We start from the raw sequence: 20335 nt of genomic DNA, 5'->3' as shown, positions 1-20335 counted from the left end.
TGATTCGAACCATTTTTCATTAACTCAATTGACAGAAAATGTTTATGACTGAAGTAAATTCACATACAGCTCTCTGGCTCAATTCTACTTCAATCTTTAGTGGTAAACTAGAAGTAGAAATTAACACCTGGAAGTCTCAGTGTTTGGTTTATATCATCCTAAATTTCACACCCACATACCTCAGTTCAAATCTTCAGCCCAAACCCTTTTTGCTGTGAGATGTTTTCAGATATTGCAATTTGAATAACATCTGTTCAATCGCATCCACGCATATTTCTCTGAATTTTTGGAAATCAATAATTTCAGGGTTCTTGGAATGAGAGAGTACAAATATATTCTCTAAATATCCAGTACAAGTTCAATAAGGGGTAAAGATTCCAGAAAATGGATCATACACTCTGAAGGAATTTTCACAAAGCATTTCCTTTCACTTTCACCAAAATTGACATGTTCTTCTCCACGTTCTTCTCTGCTAACTCCGTGACTTGAAGATGTTCCATAATGCAGCAGATTTCCAGTCATACGTTTTGGTGTCAAGGGAAGGATGTGTTTGTGGGATCAGGTCTTCATCTGAACCAAGCAACATCATTTATTACCTCTCAGGAGAAAATTTCAAATAACTCAAGGAGAAAATATTCAAGTGCGGGAGTATGAAATAGTACAACACTTTGTAAATGACAGACAACTCCTGAGGTATTCAGTCACAACGTTATGACACTTTATGAAGTCTGTGTAATGTGATGTGAATATCATACAGACTGAATTGTTCCATTCTTTAAACCCTATCTTAATTCTAATTTTTCAATCAATGTTTCCTTTAAATGTTTGTTGCCATTGTTATTCTGGCCATTACTGCCTATGTGCAGCCTCCAGGAAGAGTTACTTGGTCAGCCTGAATTGATGTTTGAAAGGTGAACTCACACACAGACCATGATAGATCACACAGTCACAATGAGTTATCAGGTGGATCAGAATCATTCTTGAGGCTCATTGTGTATTTGTTGTCAGTGGATACATTGCAGGGAATGTTTCCCAAACACCAAAGGACTAATTCATTACCACTTTAAGGAACTTGCAATTTGTTCATTTCTCTTTCTCCTCCATGCTTGTACCAGTTTCATCATTTTGCCAACAAGACTAAATGTTGAATAAAAGCTAAATTTTTAACTGAACAACCTTCAAGTTGGCATCAAATAAACAGTGAAAAATTAAAATGTTGCACAAATATCAATGGTGCAGTGCAAAGCCAACATCTATCTCACTGAATGAAGGGTAGGTGTCACAGTATTTCTGCTATGAGGGAGCTGGGGGGAGGAAGAGCAGCACAGTTATCATCAAGGATGTCCAATAGAGGAACATGTTGTACAGTGAAGGGTTAATGATACCTTTATTCTAAGAATAGCAACTGAGCATGGATTTTATATGCAGCAAAAATTTATTCCGGTCAAAAAAGAAGGACTCGATGAGAAGGAAGAATTATCCATGGTAACAAAGGTGGTCAAAGACAGTATCTAATCAAAACTAAGGCATACAAAGCAGTGAAAATGAGTGGGCAGCCAGAGGATTGGGATTTTTTTTAGGATCCAGTAGTAGATGACCGAGAAGTTAATAAAGAGGGAGACATTGATTTTGAATGTAACTTGGCAAACAAATCACAAGAACTCTAAAGTTTATAAAAAGAGTGAACATGATTTTGGCAAAAAGAAATCATGCTTGATGAATTTGCTAAAGTTCTTTGAGGAAAATAGCCTTAGAGGTTTATATCTTTGAAGATATGACAAGCAAACTTGACAAAGGGTAGATACTGTATTTGGATTTCCAAAAGCAAACAGTCAGGCATCACATAAAATATTATTGCACAATCTAGGAGCTCACGGCTTTGGGGGTAGTTATTAGCATGGAAAGAGGATTGGTTAACACACTGAACACAGTCAGAGTGAATGGGTCTTTTTCAGATTGGAAAAATGCAATGAGTGGGATGCCACAAAGATCAGTCCTAGGACCTCAATCATTTACAATCTATGTTAATTACTTGAAAGAAGGGTAGATTGTAACATATCCGAATTGGCTGACAACACAAAAATAGGTGAGAAAGCATATTGTGATGAGGGCATAAGGAATCTACAAGTGCATGTAGGTAGGTGAAAAGGCAAAAATGCAGCAAATTAAGTTTAATGAAGGGGTGTGAGGTCATGCACTTTGTTTGAGAAGATTGAAGAGATAGACCATTATTTAAATGTAAAGAGACTCCACAAAAGTGCAACATACTGGGTGTCCCTGTGCATGAAACACAAAAAGTGAGCATGCAGAAACATAATCAATGCTGAAGGAGCTCGACAAGGGAGATGTTCAGAAGATGTTTCCATTTGTGGGATCATCTTGAACTTGGTAACGTAGTCAGAGAATATGCAGACACTTATTTAAATCTGGGACGAGAAGGAATTTATTCTCCTCGAGGATTGTGAAGATCTGGAATTATGTCCCCCACAGAGATGGGGTGGCTAGATCACAGAAAGTATTTAAAAAGGGGGTAAATAGATTTTGGAATATCAGGGAGTTGAGGGCTGTAAGGGACTGGCACAAAAGAGGAGTTGAAGCCTGGACAGATTGGCCACAATCTTTTTGAATGGCGGGGGCAGGCATGAGGGGTCAAATGGCTTACTCCTCTTCTTATGTTCTTAAGATGGAATGATGTTGGCTATTGTGGGTGTGGAGATGGAAGTGGTAGGCAGGCCTGAACACTGCCTGACCTGGTGGTTCCCATTGGTTAGTTCGATTTTGTTCATTTGATTCTCCAGCAAAGATTCCATGCAACTGATGTCCTGTGGAGCATGATCAACTGTTGACTCATGAGGCATCTAGAAAAGGAAAAGATTCTTCATTCATCAATAAAATCATACCCTGAACTGCAGTCAACTTGAGAAGGTGATACCACTCCACAAGCACAGAAGATTCTTCTCATTTAAGACTCAAGCTCTCCCACTTGACAAAGTTAAGTATATAATCTGGAACATCTCATGATCAACTCTAAACTAATGCTAGAATTAGACGATCAGAAACAGGCTGGTGGTTGAGTACCATATTGGCCTCACTGCCCTAGGGTAGGAGAAGATAACTTTTCATTGTATGTGGAAGAATGGGACTGTTGCTTCAGTGTCACTCAAGGTGCAGTCTAATTTGAGGCAGTGCCTTCAGCAGAGAATGAGCAAAACAGACAAATTGGCGTATTATTCCTGAAACTGATACTAAAGTTGGAAATAAATTTTGCATACAAAAGAGCTGTTACTCTCAAAAATCTGTGAAATCTATGAGGATCTTTAGAAGAAGGAGAACATTTTGCTTTTTTAAAATTAATTCAAGGTATTTAATTCATCAAATAAGAGGGGCAGTAAATATGAAATACTGAATATCATCTGTGAATGCTCCAAGCAAAAGGGGCAGAATGACAAAAGACAAATTAGTGGAGACTGACAGACCAATTCATGAATGAATCTATTGTGAAGTGAAGAGCATGCAAAGTAACTATTAACCAGCCCAGTCATCCAAGAACTAAAAAGCTCACAACACTGGCTGAAGCTATTTAGAATGAAGTTGTACTTATCCAGAGTCCAATGACAGCAGCAGTTACTCGTCTTCTTAAGCTTGCTGCCAGTAAAAAGAATTGTACCTAATGGATGGAATTGTAAACCCGCAAGATAGGCAGGTTGTCGGCAGGGACAGGGGATCTGATAAAAATGCCCACCTCCTGGATCTCCTGCAATCTAAGGTACACCCACCTACCTCATTATCCCCTCCCCCCCTCCTGACCGTGTCTCCCTCTTCTCTGGTACCCTAGCTGCAGCCTTGTAGCCGAGGCTTTCCAAACAACAATCTGGATGGCTGGTGACGAGAGAAAAGGAACTGAAGCAATTCTACTTCTGATTTCCTCAGTCCTTATAAATACACCTCCAATCAATGAGCTTGCAGCCTCTCAGTAAACGTGAGCCCTTCATGTTTGCCATCTCCACATTCGGCACAAGCAAGCATTCCACAGACAAAAGGCATTTGTCCTTTTGAATGACTACTCAGGACTACGTAGGATGCACAGCACACAAACAAGTAATTTGTCTCGACCAGTAATTGCCACCATTGTGCTCCACTTGAGTGCCCGTCCAACTTTCTTCAACAAAATAAAATTATAACCCTTTATTTTCTTCTTCCTCATACTTATATACATTCTTTGGAATGCATCAATACTATTTTCACTTGAATGACTCTATGTGGTAGCAAGTTCCACATTCTCGCCATTCTTTGGAGAAAGAAGTTCTTTCTGGAATCTCTTTTGGTTCATTGATGACTGTTTTTTTAGAACAGGAAACATTCTCTTTGTCTCAATTACTTAATGGTCAATATCAGAGTGGTTCCAGTCCAATAATTGTTCCTATTCACCTCAACTCTCCAAGTATTGGTTTTGTAACATACATACTGAGATAGTCATAGACTTACCAGGGCAGGAGGTGCTCGGAATAGGTAGCTGAAAGGGTAATACAGAAGATTTATACACGAGGCAGCGTACAGGTCAGCATAACGCATCAGCTGACTAGCAAATAGTGTTTGTCTGGAGCCACATCTTAATAAACTTCCCATCTTTCCATAGCACATGTCCATCTCATGGGTCACTGCCTAGAAGCATGTGCAAAAAGTTAAGATTAAAAACGTTTAAAGGTTGAAAAGTAAAAAAAAGTGAAAATAATTACCCAAGCTCTCACAAAATAGATTCACAACAAAAGATTTGTGTATAGAAGGATGTTCAGCCCCTTGGATCTTATTCTCTAAAACTAAGCAGTTTTGCTGTCTTCTGATTATAACATCTCAATGGTCCTGACTGTGAATTCACTGTAAGCACTCATGCATTTTCCTGACAACGACCAATCACTATTAATGTAAAGAAGCATTTCCAGGCACCTGGTCCGAGCTTGGCTTTAAAGTTCTGAGCACGCTCCTTCCTTTCTATTGTCCTGGTGTACTTGAAAATTTTGTGGGGTTTACTTTCTTTATCCCATTACATATTATACCTGCCTCTGTAAGGCCTTCACTGAGATGCCTCATTTTGATTTCAGAGGCTGGAGATTATCAAGTTGCTCTCGACATCTCTTCCTCTCTGTTTCATGGGATCGGCTGTGTACATCTCTCATGCTTGAATGACACTATAATGTCGCGTTGACCAGAAATGTGTGTGGTACATGTAAAGACTTATCAAACTACTGGATAGCTTCAATATGACTTCCAGGAAGTTTGACACAACTTACTGGTAATGACCGTCTGATATGAAGTAGCCCTGATAAGCGCTCTGTCTCTCTTTTAACTGGCTCTCTTTTAACTCATACTAGGAACTCCCAGGAATGGGTGGCTGGCAAAACTGAGTGATATTTATATTGCAACTGCAATCCAGCTCCAACACGTCTGCATTTCACGTTTAACAGAAGCATGTTTGACTACCTGCAAGTCATGTTAAGTAGTGCAGGCAGTCAGGTGTTTACTGCAGCATTTAATGACCTCCAGACAGATGAATTCAGTATTTTTCATTGACTTTCACAAAACCAACGTCCCCAAAACATATTTCTAAAGGAGAATCACTGAATCCCCTGTTGTTGACTGAAGATTACGACCAGGTTGCTATCATTTGATGATTGGAATGCACCTCTTACTTTTATTTGTTTCCGAATTAAGGTGATATCAGGACGTTCATTGCTGCTGCTGTCCAGATTCCTGACATAACAGAAACAAATATTACGTCAAGGTCATTTTAACATTGCCCTATCTTTACCCACATTACAGGAAACATATCAGACAAGTACATTTTCAATACTTATTCAGCAAGGACGCACTTCCAAAGTATGCATCTTCTTTCAAAGTGACACAATTTCATTTTTATTCCTTTAGGCTTTAGTCACTTGTCTTGATGACAACCTTCAAACTAAAAGGCTGGATAACCACTTTCACACCTTTGGTCGGGGCTGCCCCAAGCCAGACCTTTCCTGGTCTGATTTTTATAGGCTAGTTTGCCTCCATTGATGCAGTTTCTTTGCAAACTCTAAACTCACAGTGGGGATTCAGTTCATTTTGTGACATGTTTCAATCTTGTGCACAGTGAAAACAGTTACCCACAAATTCAGGGACACTTTTCACTCACTTACTTGTAAATATCTGCCACAAACATATCAAGGTTCCGAAGTTCTTCAAAAAGACCTGTGAAAGAGGACAAGAAAAGGTGAAATGTTGCTTATTATCATAAATAGCTACACCACTGAGATCCACACAAGAATAAACTGCATTTCTATACTGTCTACACTATAGAAAAACATCCCAACATGGTCACATAAACTAAGACAATTAGGTGGCTGCCAAGTCAAATCAGTAAAGATCAGGACTGCTGACCAAAATCTTTGTCAAACATGTCTGTTTTCAGGCCTTAAAGAGGGAAAAAATGGTTATGATGTGGAAGGGTTTAGGAATGCCATTTCAGAGTATGGGACTTAGGTGGCTCAAAGCATAGCCGGTAATTATCAGGGAAAGGGAATTGGAGGTGCAGAAAAGGATCAAACAGGATGGGTAAGGAAGTTGCCATTAAGATAAGCAAAGGATAAAACCATGAAACAATCTAAACACATGGATGTGATTTTTAAGTTGGAGGCTTTAGGAGACTGGAATCCAAATTAAATTACAAGGATATAAAATGTGCTTTGGATCAGAGATACAAAAGCATGGGTGAGTTTCAGCAGAAGATGTAAAGTTGAATGTTGATGCATATGTGGAGACCAACCACATGTCTTTACATTATGTGGCTTGGGTGCAGCATGTCAATGAAGAAAAAGGAGGAAGCCAATGACAGATAATTGAAGGATTCCAGAACTAACAATACACTTCAGATACTCCTGCCAAAAACAGATGGGTAAGAGGGAAGCAAGAGTGGGCAGTCTCACCAAGCTGAAGAACGGAAGAAAGGCATCAGACGGCAATGGGATGATTATTTGCATCAAATTTACAGAGATGTCAAAGAAGATGCAAAGTGCATTGATTGGTCACAGAGAATGTCATTGCTGACTTTGGTGAGAGCCATTAAGTGCTAACAGTGGAGGAAAAAACACAATTGAATTAATTCAAGCACAGAGCAAATGGTGAGTGCAGGCTTATGAATACAAATTTTGTATGACCCAGATCTAGTAACGCTTGGGTAAACTAATTGTGTATCGAATGCGCTCATGTTCGCACTCACCATGGGTTTAGACTCACAGGATATTTGGACTCCATGTATTCATTTCATTTTGAACCTTAACCACAGTATGGTCTGCACTCTAATGCAGACATGAAAGCTGTTAGCTATTTACAAATTGAGTGGTGGAAAGTTGGATGTGCCTCCAACTCCACTTAGCTCGGACTTACTGCTCCTCTCTGTCCAGACCTGCAGCTCATGTGCCAGTTCAGGCACAACCAGGAATGTCCTCCAGCCCTGCCGCTTCTTGGATTTGAGGATGTCTCCAAAAATATGATTTCCAATGTACAAAATCTCTTTACCCTTCACTCCCAAAAGGTCACAGATCATATCTGAAGACCCTAGAACAACATATACAAGAATCTTTTGTCAATCCGTCAGGCAGAAAGTTCCCATTTTCATTTAAAGTCTTTTGCTGAGTGAGATTCTTGGTGCACTGACCACCATGGCTTGGAGTGACTATTCTCACACAATCTTCCAATTTTCACTGAATTAATGATACAGCCAGATTTTGACCACCTTTCTTGGTCAATTGCACTATTAGATAGGCAGGTATGCCATGCAACGTAAGCGCACTGTCAATGCATTTCATACCTGCTGACTTTTTTCCTAACGGTCAGGAGGACATGTAATGTGTAGATGAATGTGTAGATTGAAAGGGGGATCACCCAAAAATTTCAACTACACAATCATATGGATACCAAGATGCTTATTCAGCAAAGAGGGAAGTAAAGGACTGCGAAAATCAGAGGTCCACCATGTCCTTTTGCATTTTGTGGGGCTTTTTGCCACATTAACAATGTGAACCAATTACACACAATCAAAACCCAGATCAGTGAAATTGGCTTTCAATTACGTGATCTCTCACCACTTGGGCTCCACAGTGCATTCCATTCACCATGGCCCGAGATGCATCCTCCTGCTTTGTAAACACAGGTGCAAAGTACTCATTTCATACCTCAGCATGCCCCTGCCTCAATATGTAAATCCCCTTTTAGGTCTCTGATCAGCCCTACTCCTCCTTAAACCACTCTCTTCCTGTATATATGCTGATCGAAGACTTTGGGATTTCTGAAAGCAAGGGTGATGTGAGAAAAAGCGTTTTCACACCACGAATTGTTAGGGTGTGGAATGCACTGCCCGAAAATGTGGTGGAGGCAGGTTAAATTGAGGCATTCAAGAGGATATTAGATGTTTTGTTTATTGCAGTGGTATGCAGGGATATGGGGAGACATTGGCACAAGATTAGTGAGGAGTATTTGATCTATATTCATTCATGGGATGAGGGTGTCGCTGGCGAGGCAGCATTTATTGCCCATCCTTAATTGAGGGCAGTTATGAGACAACCACATTGCTGTGGGACTGGAGTCACATGTCAGCCAGACCAGGTGAGGATGGCAGATTTCCTTCCCTGAAGGACATTAGTGAACCAGATGTACTTTTCCTGACAATCGGGAATAGATTCACAGTCATCATGAGATTCTTAATTCCAGATATTTTACTGAATTCAAAATCCACCATCTGCTGTGGCAGGATTCGAACCCGGGTCCCCGGGACCATTATCTGGGTCTCTGGATTAACAGTCCAGCGATAATACCACTAGGCCATAGCCTCCCCATAAGAGAGCCAGTGCAGTCACAATGCACTGATTGGTCTCCTTCTTCACCATAATAATTCTGTGATTCTGACTCCATATAATTCCATAAAGAAACCAATGGCATCCAGCTAACAACACAGTCTGTTCTGTCTTCAAGGCATGGAACACATTGGGCTGAATTTTCCAGGACTTTTTTTGGGGCAGCTTGGAAGGCAGGAGCGTTGCTAAAATGGTAACGAAAAGCATCGGGAGGGGAAGATTAAGTCTTCCAGGCTGCAAGTTGTATTGCTTGTGGCAGGAAAGTTGGCAGCATAGTTGGTGGCCCAATACATACTGAGAAGCCAATTTGGGCCACATCCTACTTCTTCAGGCATTTTGCCCACTTTGGGAGGACCACTGCCATGTAGGAAGATCACCACATGGAACTTGATAATGCAGATCTTTGGACCAAACAGATCTTCTCTTATCTAGGATTAGTGGTTGACCAGACATGAATTACATCAAGACCTTTCCCCCTGAGATGGTATACATTCCAACCAGTTCCAGATAATCTTGTGAGTCAGCAATGGAAAGCTTTCCAGTGTTTCATTTGTTAAATTCCAGTCGTATGCCTCTGCAGACTTGTTAGCTTTGTTTAGGCTTTCTCAACTTGGGAAGTAGATGTACCTCCAAGAGGAATGAGTGTGCAATCTGCATCAGTCAAACAGGAATAATTGGACTGGATTTCTCAGTAGCTTGCTTTAAAACCTTCAACAGGTGATCAGCTGTGTCAGATATCATACAGATTCTAGGGGGAAATATATCTGAGCCAATGTTTTGGATAGGGTGGGGCCTCAGAGTGAAATGACACCCATAAGTTTTGTTTTTATTTTGTTCACAAGATGTGGGCATCGCTGGCAAGGCCAGCATTGATTGCCCAATCCCTAACTGCCTCGTGGGCAGTTGAGTCAAGCACGTTGCTGTGGGTCTCGAGTCACATGTAGGCAAAACCAGGTAAGGATGGCAGTTTCCTTCCCTGAAGGGCATTAGTAAACCAGACAGGTTTTTCCTGACAATTTTTTTCCCCAATAATTCCAACTCAAGGTCATTTACAGACTCTTAATTCCAGATTTTTATTGAATTCAAATTCCATCATCTGCCATGGTGGGATTTGAACACAGGTCCCCAGAAAATTGCCGAGGTCTCTGAATTAATAGTCTTGTGATAATACCCTCGAGTCAGCAGATATGTAAAGTACAACGGTCCTTGAGTTCAGTGACATGACCAGAGGTCAACGGGAGTTAATCAAATATTTGAACTGCACGTTTTTAATAATTAATTACAAACGTCTGTCAAAATGTTGTCCTCAATGCCCTTACATTAAACATATTCATTGTGCTGATAGAGAACATATGCAATTGTGTAAGACTCACCTCCAGAGTAAACAACACTGTTTTGCAAGGGGCCTGTATAAGTGCCAATTCGAAGCTTCCCAGATTCCTACAATATAATGCAAATGAATAAATAAATGTTCAGCACGATTCACTGAAGCCACCTGGGAAATTCTGATGTTGAATAGTTTGTATGAAAAGATATGTAATTTATTCTACCCTCTTTGTAATTTCTAGAATGAGAACAAAGTATTCAAACCAATCACAAGAATTTCTGACAGAATATATTCAATGGTGCGGGTGACCAGATTTTCAAGTTAGCACAGGGACACACAAAAAAGCCATTGGAAAATGGGGTTGCATGATGACCAACGTGTTGGGTGACCAGTGGCATGAGGCTGGGGAGGAGCAGTTGCAGATGGGAGGTCACGCGATGACATCTCCCCAGACTCTGTCCCAGGACAGTGAGCTGTGCTATTCCATAAATCACTAACAGGCATCACAAGTAATGAAGCCTTGGTTTCAATAAAATGAGAAGTCACACGACACCAGGTTATAGTCCAACAGGTTTATGTGAAATCACAAGCTTTCAAAACGCTGCTCCTTCTGACGAAGGACCAGTGCTCGAAAAGCTTGTTGATTTCACATAAACCTGTTGGACTATAACCTGGTGTCGTGTGACTTCTGACTTTGTCCACGCCAGTCCAACACTGGCACCTCCACATCATGTCAATAAAATGGTGACAATTCCTTTACAGTTTCCTTGGGATGGTGGGATTAAGACCAACTGGTCTGCTGCTTGCAATGCAGTGAGATGTAATGTAAAGTTAAGTCTCAGATAATCAGCAAGAAGCAGCTACCCTAAGTGAGTGGGATGAAAAATGCGACCTTACTACTTCATACTTCCATCTTTGTCATTGAGGCAGACCTCCATTACTCACAGTGTCAACCAGTCTGAGAACGGTTCCTTCTCCAAAGAATAAAGGTTTTCTTGCGTCTACTAAAATCAGGTCAAAGTAGGAATGCCAGGAAACATGCGAAGTGCCAGACTGGTAAAGAAAAAAGAAGAAAACATCAGATGTTAAAACGTGCTGACCAACATTAGGTTCTGGAAATGTTTCAATTTGACAATTCTCATGCTTGTTTTCAATCTCTCTATGACCTTGCCCTCTGTGAACTCCTGAAATTCGACAAGCCTTTTGAGCTCCTTCAGTTCAGGCCCCTTGCACATCTTTGATTTTCATCGCTCCAATATTATATACCATGCATTCATTTGTGTGAGGCCTAAACTGTGGAATACTCTTCCTGAAGCTCTCTGCCTTTCTTTCTTTCTTGAACATTTTGTCACCTGTCTTCATATTTCCATTTGTGTTCATGTCTTAAATTTTGTTTAATATCGCTTGTTGAGGGCTTGAAATACTTTCGCAACTTTAAAATGTTATAAAAACATAAAATTGTTATTTGCTTTGAACTGGCTCAAAAAGAATACTGTCCAAACTTAGAGTTTTCGTTATTTGCATATTGGGGATGCAGATCACCACAAGCATTGAGAATGAGTTTAATTTTGCTGCATTCCAAGAACAAAGAACTCAAATCCTGAAGATGGTAAGGGTAACATCAACATGCGTTTCTCTACGCTTCTTCAATTGAAAATCAAAAGGTACAGTACGTGTCTGTTTTTCACTGCTCCCCGAGATGTTTTAAAGTAAAGGAATGTAGGATAATACATACTGGAATTATAAAGAAGTGCTGCAGTCAATCCAGTTAGGAGTTCCCACGGGGCAACATTTCTTCTGAAGGTGGGCAATTCCTGACCATGGGAACAGGAAGTCAAAGCAATAGAGAAAGACTCACACTTCTTTGCCCACATCAGGCCCACTGTGTCCTTACACCGATATTTCAAAGTATTAGGGAGTCAGTGAAGCAGAAGGAAGGAAGAAACAAAATTTACAGAAAGTGAAAAGAAAAAGTTCAATGTGCAGTTGGCCAAAGTAAGTATTCTAAGGAGTGAAATTGAGAGTTAACACAGAGCAGTCACATCAAATTCAGGAGGGCAGCAAAAGCAGCGTCTGTGATACTGTATTACTGCTGTTCAGAGGTCTGGATCAGGTATGGAAAAGGACCTGGCATTCAAATGTTGAGGTAAAAATTGTTGTCAGGTTCAAATGAGTAAGCATGTAAAAACACAAGATGGTAAATACTGGGGACTGAAATGGCTCAAGTGACGAATTTAGTACAGTACTGAAGGTCTACTTTCTGTGTGAGCTGACAATTCAGGTTCACACTTGTGCTTCACCCGTAACTGCACTTGGAGTCCACATATTTCTGGGACTGTTTGCCTTTTAATGGCTTAGCTGCTGGGACGCAAACAAGGACTGATAAATAGTGAGGCTACAGGGGTAAACCGACATTTGTACAAACATGCTCACAAATCCAGGTGCAGAAGTAGGCCATTTGGCCTTTGAGCCTGCTTTGCCATTCAATAAAATCATGGCTGATCTGATTGTGGTCTCAATTCCATTCCGTCTATCCCCAAAACCTTGGACTCCCTTGTTAGTCAAGAATCTATCGAGCTCTGCCTGAAAAGTACACAATGACCCTGCCTCCACTGCTCTCTAGGGTAATTCAAAGAGGATTCCAAAGATGCACGGCCCTCTGAGAGAAAAATGTTTTCCTCATTTCTGTCGAAAATGGAAGTTCACTGTTTTTCTTAAACTGTGTCCCCTCATTCTCATCTTCCCTAGAATGGGAAATATCCTTTCAGCATCCACTCTGTCATTTACCCTCAAGATCTTAAATATTTCACGATTTGTACTGTGATATGTCATTTCTCCCTCCACAGTTCTGAAGTCCCCATGTCATTTTATTTTAGTTGAAAATTTATAGTTCCCTTGTCTGATTATTCCAAATGGGGTGCATCTTTTTCAGGTATGCTCATTGTTAACCCCCATTACCCACCGCTGTGTTTTGTGTGCAGAGCACACCCTGATTGTTACATGTCAGCTTCAGTCTGTGACGTGTATGCTGCAGTGGTTTGGAATTTTACCTTTGGCCCATGCGGGTAGTCAAACAGGTATTTCATTATTGCCTGCAAAAGAAAGGAACTGAGGATGAGCACAAGCAAGTCACATGTCTGAGGGTTAATTGTGCTGTTTACTTCCTGCCAATCATATTGAGATTATGAGCAACCCATGAACATGTACACATGTTTCAAAATCTACAACCTACTCAGTGCCTCTCACAAGTGTCAGTGACTTCCAGCAAGTGCTGTTCATGTGTGAATTTTAACTGCAAGTGTTTCAAACATTTCCCTGTGAAATTGTCACAATTTAGAAACGCAATCTTCCCAGCCATTGCACAAGGTGCTCATTGGCGAGAAAGTTGGGAGAATCATGTGAGATTGGCAGTGAGGATCTCAGCATCAAAACCAAAAAGTCCCACTTTCCAAGCAAGTGTAGGAGTTAGATGAGATTCTTGCTTGTGAATGGCATGCTTTAAATCCACATGATTTCATACCTTGTTTCAGTTTCCCAACCTCCCACCTGCCAGATAGAAACTAAATGGTGACAATTCTCATCATGAAAATCAGAGCAGTAACTTGGCTACTCCAGCTTGTCACTAGGGTTTAGAGGGATATAGGCCAAATGCTGGCAAATGGGGCTAGATCAGTTCAGGATATCTGGTCGGCACAGATCAGTCGGACCTAAGGGTCTGTTTCTGTGCTGTATAACTCTTTGACTTGATCCTCTGGACCTCCATCAGTCACCAACATCTCAGGGCAGGATCGACGGTCAGTGGCCACATACAACCCCATTCGGTAGGACCTCCAGGTCCCTGTCAGCAAAGCAGGTTGCCAATTAACTTCTGTCCAACATGCCCAGGGCAAATAAAAACTAATTATGCAGTACAGCTGCCAAATGCCAGCATTTGACAGGGTGAACAGATGATTTTAAAGATCATACAGGTGCCAGAATCCCGGGAGGTCCTGACAGTTGCCAGTACTTCTGACTGTGGCAAATGGAAGAACACAATGAGCAGGGAACTAGAGAGCTGAGGTGCATAGTTAAATGAGTGAAGGTACCTCGAGAAAACTTGATTAGGTCCACAATGAGAAATCTTCTATAAAACTCATCAAAAATCATACACCACCAATTTCTGCTAAGATTCAGTTCCACAAAATCATTTTCTCTTTCAACTACTCTGCACAACTCCTGTCAGCAAACTTGCTCTCTATGATCCATAAATACATTTTGATGACTGATGCATGAATAAAGAATTTCCCTTGTTTTGATAATACACTCACCAAACCAAGAAACATTGGGGTTAATCCTAGCTTGGAGGCTGGCAGGGAACTGAGAGCTGTTTGTGGCCAAAAAGTTTGCTTTAGATTCTGCTGAATTTAAGTCAGGACCTGATTTCAATTTTTGTCTTCTTACTCCAGCTACAGCCAGCTAGATTGCAAGGTAATGAGGGAGATAGGCCTTGGGCACAAGAGCACCCAAGAATGGAAAGGAGGAAGGGAAATTGTGGATCAGGAGGGAATGGTTCAAGTTATCTGATCACAGCAGTGAAGCACACAAGCAGGAAAGCTGGATCCAGTTGCTAAGCAAAAAGCTTACCTACGGGGTCCATCCATGTTGCACTCAAGCTTCTGGTTCTCATAAGGCTATGCAACCTGGCTGCCCAGAGTTCAATTTAAAATATAAATTAAATCTAAGGCATACAAACTTGTTATGATAGGTCAATAACCAATCCACCTCCTGGGACCAGTTTGGTTGTGTGCCCCTACTCCATCCTTTACAACCAAAGTAAGGCAACTTCCAGTTCTGAGGAAGGGTGGCCAGACCCGAAACGTTAACCCTGATTTTTCTTCACAGATGCTGCCAGACCTGCTGAGCTTTTCCAGCAACTTCTGTTTTTGTTTCTGATTTACAGCATCCGCAGTTCTTTCCATTTTTAAGGGCAACTTCCAGGTGGATTGGGGTCAGAGTTTAGATTTTTAAACATGTTAACATCCTACATGACCTAATTCCACACAATTTAGGAGAAATGCTCCTCGTAATATCACAGTCTATGAGTATCCATGTTTCACAGTGACAGTTATTAATGTCAGCATTGATTGTGTCCAAGGAAGCATATGTGAAGCATATTGGTTTGATTATTATGAACATAAGTTAACATTCTGCCCCAATCCACAGCTTAGTCACTTCATCCAATCTGCCCTGAAACAAACTGCTCCAGGTTTCAGAATGAATGGAGTTGAAGTAGATGTCAGCCATTCAGTGGTGGAGCAGGTCTGAGCAACTGAGTGGGCAACTCCTACTTCTAATGTTGAAAACCTGTTTGTGTTCAATTTATGTTCTTTGCCAAGTTAACCTCCAGCAGCACAGTTAATGTTTCAAGTCCGGTGACTGTTCATCACAAAGCATGTCTGTACTGGACTTCAAAAATTTTGAGGTTCAAGACAGACATGCATTATGATGAACGGTCACCAGACTCGAAACATTAACTGTGCTTTCTTCTCACAGATGCTGCCAGACCTGCTGAGATTCACCAGCAATTTCTGTTTCTGTTACAGAGCTTCAGCATCTGCAATTCTTTGTTTTATTTTATTTCAAACATGCATTCTCTGGGCTTCCTCACGATAGCAGACCATATTATGAGGTAGCTCCAAGTTTATTGAAGAAACTGTCAGCAGGAGAAACTCAAATTCAGAGGCATTGACACATAACGTAAGTTTTCCCACTGTGCTATCAGTATTGCTGCATATGCTTTTCCTACTTTAAATGGTTGGCAGTGAAAATAAACTCCCATCAACTGATGTCAGTTCATGATGACAGCTCAGGAACCTACTGAATACATAACAAGAAAGGATGGTTGCAACCAGCTGCTAAAGAGACAGTTACCATGAATGAAGAAAAGGGAGTTGACCTTTCAGCATTTTAAAAAGAACCAGATTTATATCATACAGGATGTTATTCAGCCCATTTTTCCCGTGTCAGTTCTTGAACACAGTGATCTACTTTCTCCCAATCCCCTGCTCTTTTTCAATTAGCCTCTCAACTTATTTCTCCTGAAGCATTTAACGAATACTCTTCAGCAAGTTATCACTGAATCTGCTCTCACTCCTTTACCAGGAGGGTCACTCCTGATCAGAACTTCCTGTATCTTACATTAAAACAGAAGATGCATGGTCATGTAAAGAGAATGGTGTGTTTTGGCTGGAACTTCATTAAGCTGTCTTTTCTCTTTTTAAGTGGTGATCAACTTCGGTTGAGTCCCGAATTCTGTGTGTTTATTTGCAGATTTTTAAAAACCCAGATAGTTGCGGGAGGCATAGAATGAAATAAAATTTACACTTACATCAGTATAGGAATAATCACTGTTGGTGGCAAGGAAAACTTTTCCCACTTCTCTCATTCGCCGAAGGAGCACAGGCAACCGAGGCTGTAAAGGAACAACTGTCAGTTGCAACTCGGTTAGTCAGTGTAATACTTTTGTTAGGCCAGAGGACCTCCCAGGGCCATTTGATTGAAATGTTTCAATTTGAGAAGGGATGGGATGGAGCAGAGATGAACAAATTGTTTTCAGCAGTTAAGTCTCAAACAGTGAGACACTGATGTAAACTAGGCCAAACATGTGAGATTTAGGAGAAAGAAACAAAAAAAAATACATTTATTTGGACAAACTATGATTGTGGAATACACTGTCAGAGCGAGTGAGCAAAACAAAAATTACATCAACAATTATGATGTGTAAGAAAGGAATAAAGGAGATGGAGTCAGATTGGGAACATGGGATTAGGACAGCTATGCATGTGGAGTACACGTTAAATGCAAAAAGTGATTAGTTGGGTTAAACAGCTCTGTTTGTGTTGAAATATGTGTGGTTTGTATTGAAAACATTTCTCCAGTGCTCAATTTCCTCAACAACATAACCAAACAATGATTTTCCAATTAGAAGACACTGTTTTTGGCCCAAGGAAGCAAACTCAGAGTTTCAATGAGGTAAAAGTATTCTGCTGAATCTAAACCTGCGTGAGCTCTGAAATTTCCAGCCCTCCTTTTTCCAGTCACTGTTAAAATCTACCTGATCAGTTTTATACCACTTCAGTGATACTCTGCAGATGTGTTGAGGATGGATCACTGAATGTAAAATTAATGCCTGATAGGTTTCAATTGTTTGAATGAGAAGTTTTTTTTATGTTTCAGGTCATATGAGGACAATGGGTTTCAAAAGAAACGGGGCAAAATTACAATCAGCATGGCAACAGGACACAAATCCCATGATTTTTTTATGTTCTGCTGCCTTTCCTACCAAAACTGCAGAGTCCAACTTGGTGGCAGCACCTGTGGAGTTTGAAACTCTCTGACTGGAGCCGTGACTGGGTCCTTTGCAATATGGTTATTATGTCAGGACACTCTCTAAATTTGCCACTGTATTACCTGATAACTTTGATAACTTGGACCTGCCCACTGAAAACCACCCCCCTATCCTTGGTCGTGACCACCAATGGCACTCCTCTTTCAGTGACACCCACCCATGACACTTAATATCACCACCCCAATCCCCAAATTCCCAATCCAAACTTCACTGTCATGGGTAGTCTCTCAGTCCTGTGATTCCAGTGGGGGCTCTGCTAGCAGCAGCCAAGGACTCCTCACATGGCTACAGACCCTAGCACAGCATAGCTCTGGAGATAAAGGAAAGTTTGCCTTGTAAATCCATCACACAACATGCAGGCTACACTGTTTACCCAATTGTGCACAAAATGGGTAAATTACAACCAAGGCAGGAAAACGCCCTTATATGGTCATTACTTAACAATTTTAGGGTCTTAAATGGATCATGTTGTGCTCCAATTTGTTGTGTTCATGACCCTCCGACTTCACCATTTCCACACAGTGAAACATCTTTGTCCCCAACTCCAATATTTTTACAGGCAATGGCTTCAAGTGCTCACAGAAAATGATCGTATTTTTTTCAATGTCCTTCTGGTTTTCTTCCTGGTTGCATGCAATTGTATTGATGAGATTTGTCATTAACTTTTGGAGAAGCCAGAAGTATTAGCAATCTAGCTAGACCAGAGCATGTTATCATTTAGAAGTTCCCAAAAACCATGTGAGCTTGCTCATGCCAGAATAGCACCACTGTTGTGATGATGAAATGCTTACAATTTCACCAGTAGCCTTGAAAAGTGATTTGGAAAAGTCACAGTGCAGATAAAGTTGCAGGGATATGTAAAGAGATTGTGAATTTGACAAATGGAATGGCATTTTGAAAGAGCCATGCAGATTGAATGGGCAGAATAGCCTCCTTCTGTGCTGTACTATTCTTTGATTATATGGTTCAGCATGTTCTTAAGGATTTCAAAAGAATTATTACATTAGGGGCGCTTACTTATGTAGTGCATTTAGCACTGGAAGAGCTTCTGAGAAGTGAGGAAAATGGACACCAAAGCACCAGAATATTCTACTCACGTCCTTCATCACATACTTTTCCAGGTTTCCTAGAGTTTTCTTCTTCAAGGTCCCCTGCAAAGGCAGAGAAAAATCTGAAACACTTCCAAAAATCTGAAACACCACAAGCCATTGTTCAAAGCTGCTTCAACCCTTCGATTAGGGGCTGTATATACTGCATAGGACCTGATAGAAACCAGCCTGGGATTTGTGGATTCAGATTATTTGCATTTCTCTGCTATGTACTAACTAGATCAGGCTTGTCCCCTTAACAGAGTTCAATGCCTGAAATGTAAGTCCTACAAGTGGTTCATGCAGAACCACAACCATCCAAAGATTTTGGATTCTTTGCCTCCTTCCTTCTGTAATCATCTGATTGAAGAGATTGGTACAGAACCTGAAATCTTCTTCTTATGGGCTGTCCTTAAAACAAATGCCTAACATAGAAATGGGGCAGAGGGGGGCAAGGAAATCCTCCTCTATCAAGATTGTGCCTAAAATTGCAAGCACTCCTTTATGTCTTTGTTCCCCTTCATGTGCCAAAACATGTTGATATTTAAGGGCTGAAGTATCAAGCATCTCCACAGCTACTTGTACTTTGTGTCTGAGCTGTAATCATTTCACAGGTCCAAAGAACAGGAAATGAGGCTTCAATAAAGGAACGTTTGCAAATTATGGCATGTGCCTGCAATTATTTATCAATAGGGGGCACTATGTACTTGAATGATGCAACAAAGAAGAAATGGTAACAGTGGCTCCTTCCTCAGACAGATAATTGTGGGGAATAAAGAGACAAACACAAAGAAACAGACAAAGATGGATCAATAAAGAAACATACAAGGAGAGTGATAGAAAGAGTACAACACACAGAGCAACAGAGAGGGAGGCAACAATGGAAAGATCACGATAGACAGATAAAAGAAAGAGCAAACAACAGAGAGAATGGGAGTGACCAGAGAGAGATAGAGGCAAATCATGAGAGAAGGAAATATATTCAAAGCTCTGTCAGATACATTTATGATGTGAGATAGAGAAAGATGGTGCAGAAGCTGCAACAGAAGTAAATACAAAAATATAGAGAAAAGCAGATGGATAGAAAACTAATAGAGCAAATGAGAAAGAATGGGAGCAAGAGAAATAATGGGAATGTATCGACATGAAGAGAATGAGACGGAGAGAAGGAGAAAGGGAAATCAGTTATCCTGGGCTCAGAAACCTGGGGTGGAGCTTAGGAATCTCAATTGTTGTTACAAGTATGATCAGGACTGTAAATATTCTTATTTTGTATAACAACAGCATCAGTACAACAACTCAGGAATATGAATTTGGAAACCTTACAGAGTCATGAACAAAATCCACTGTGTCTCGTACATCTTGGAACATGTTCCGATATGACATGAAGAGGTCACCATGTTTAAAGCCGGTCTCACAGCTGGAGAGGAACAAAGCAAAGCATTAGAATCAATGTCACACGTGCACACTGAGGAATTTTATTTATCACTGGTTGTCCTTTCCAATGTTTGCAGCAAAACCACATTGAACTCCTCATTTCCTGAGCATTAAACCAATCTCCAAAACATCAATTTTTATGTGCTCCCACAACAATGTAGATTGCTTCAGGCCTCTTCAGAGTCTGGACAGGGCCTACACAGAGATG

At 40.7% G+C, this 20335-nt stretch overlaps 1 pseudogene; it reads right to left on the bottom strand.

The window, feature by feature from the left end:
* Nucleotides 1-974: 974 nt before the first annotated feature.
* LOC109913872 overlaps nt 975-20335 on the bottom strand; it is a 45715-nt pseudogene continuing 26354 nt past the window's right edge.

The sequence above is a fragment of the Rhincodon typus genome, chromosome 40, assembly GCF_021869965.1.
Source record: "Rhincodon typus isolate 14 chromosome 40, sRhiTyp1.1, whole genome shotgun sequence".
In the NCBI taxonomy this organism is placed as follows: Eukaryota; Metazoa; Chordata; class Chondrichthyes; order Orectolobiformes; family Rhincodontidae; genus Rhincodon; species Rhincodon typus.
This window is presented reverse-complemented; position numbering and strand designations above follow the sequence as displayed.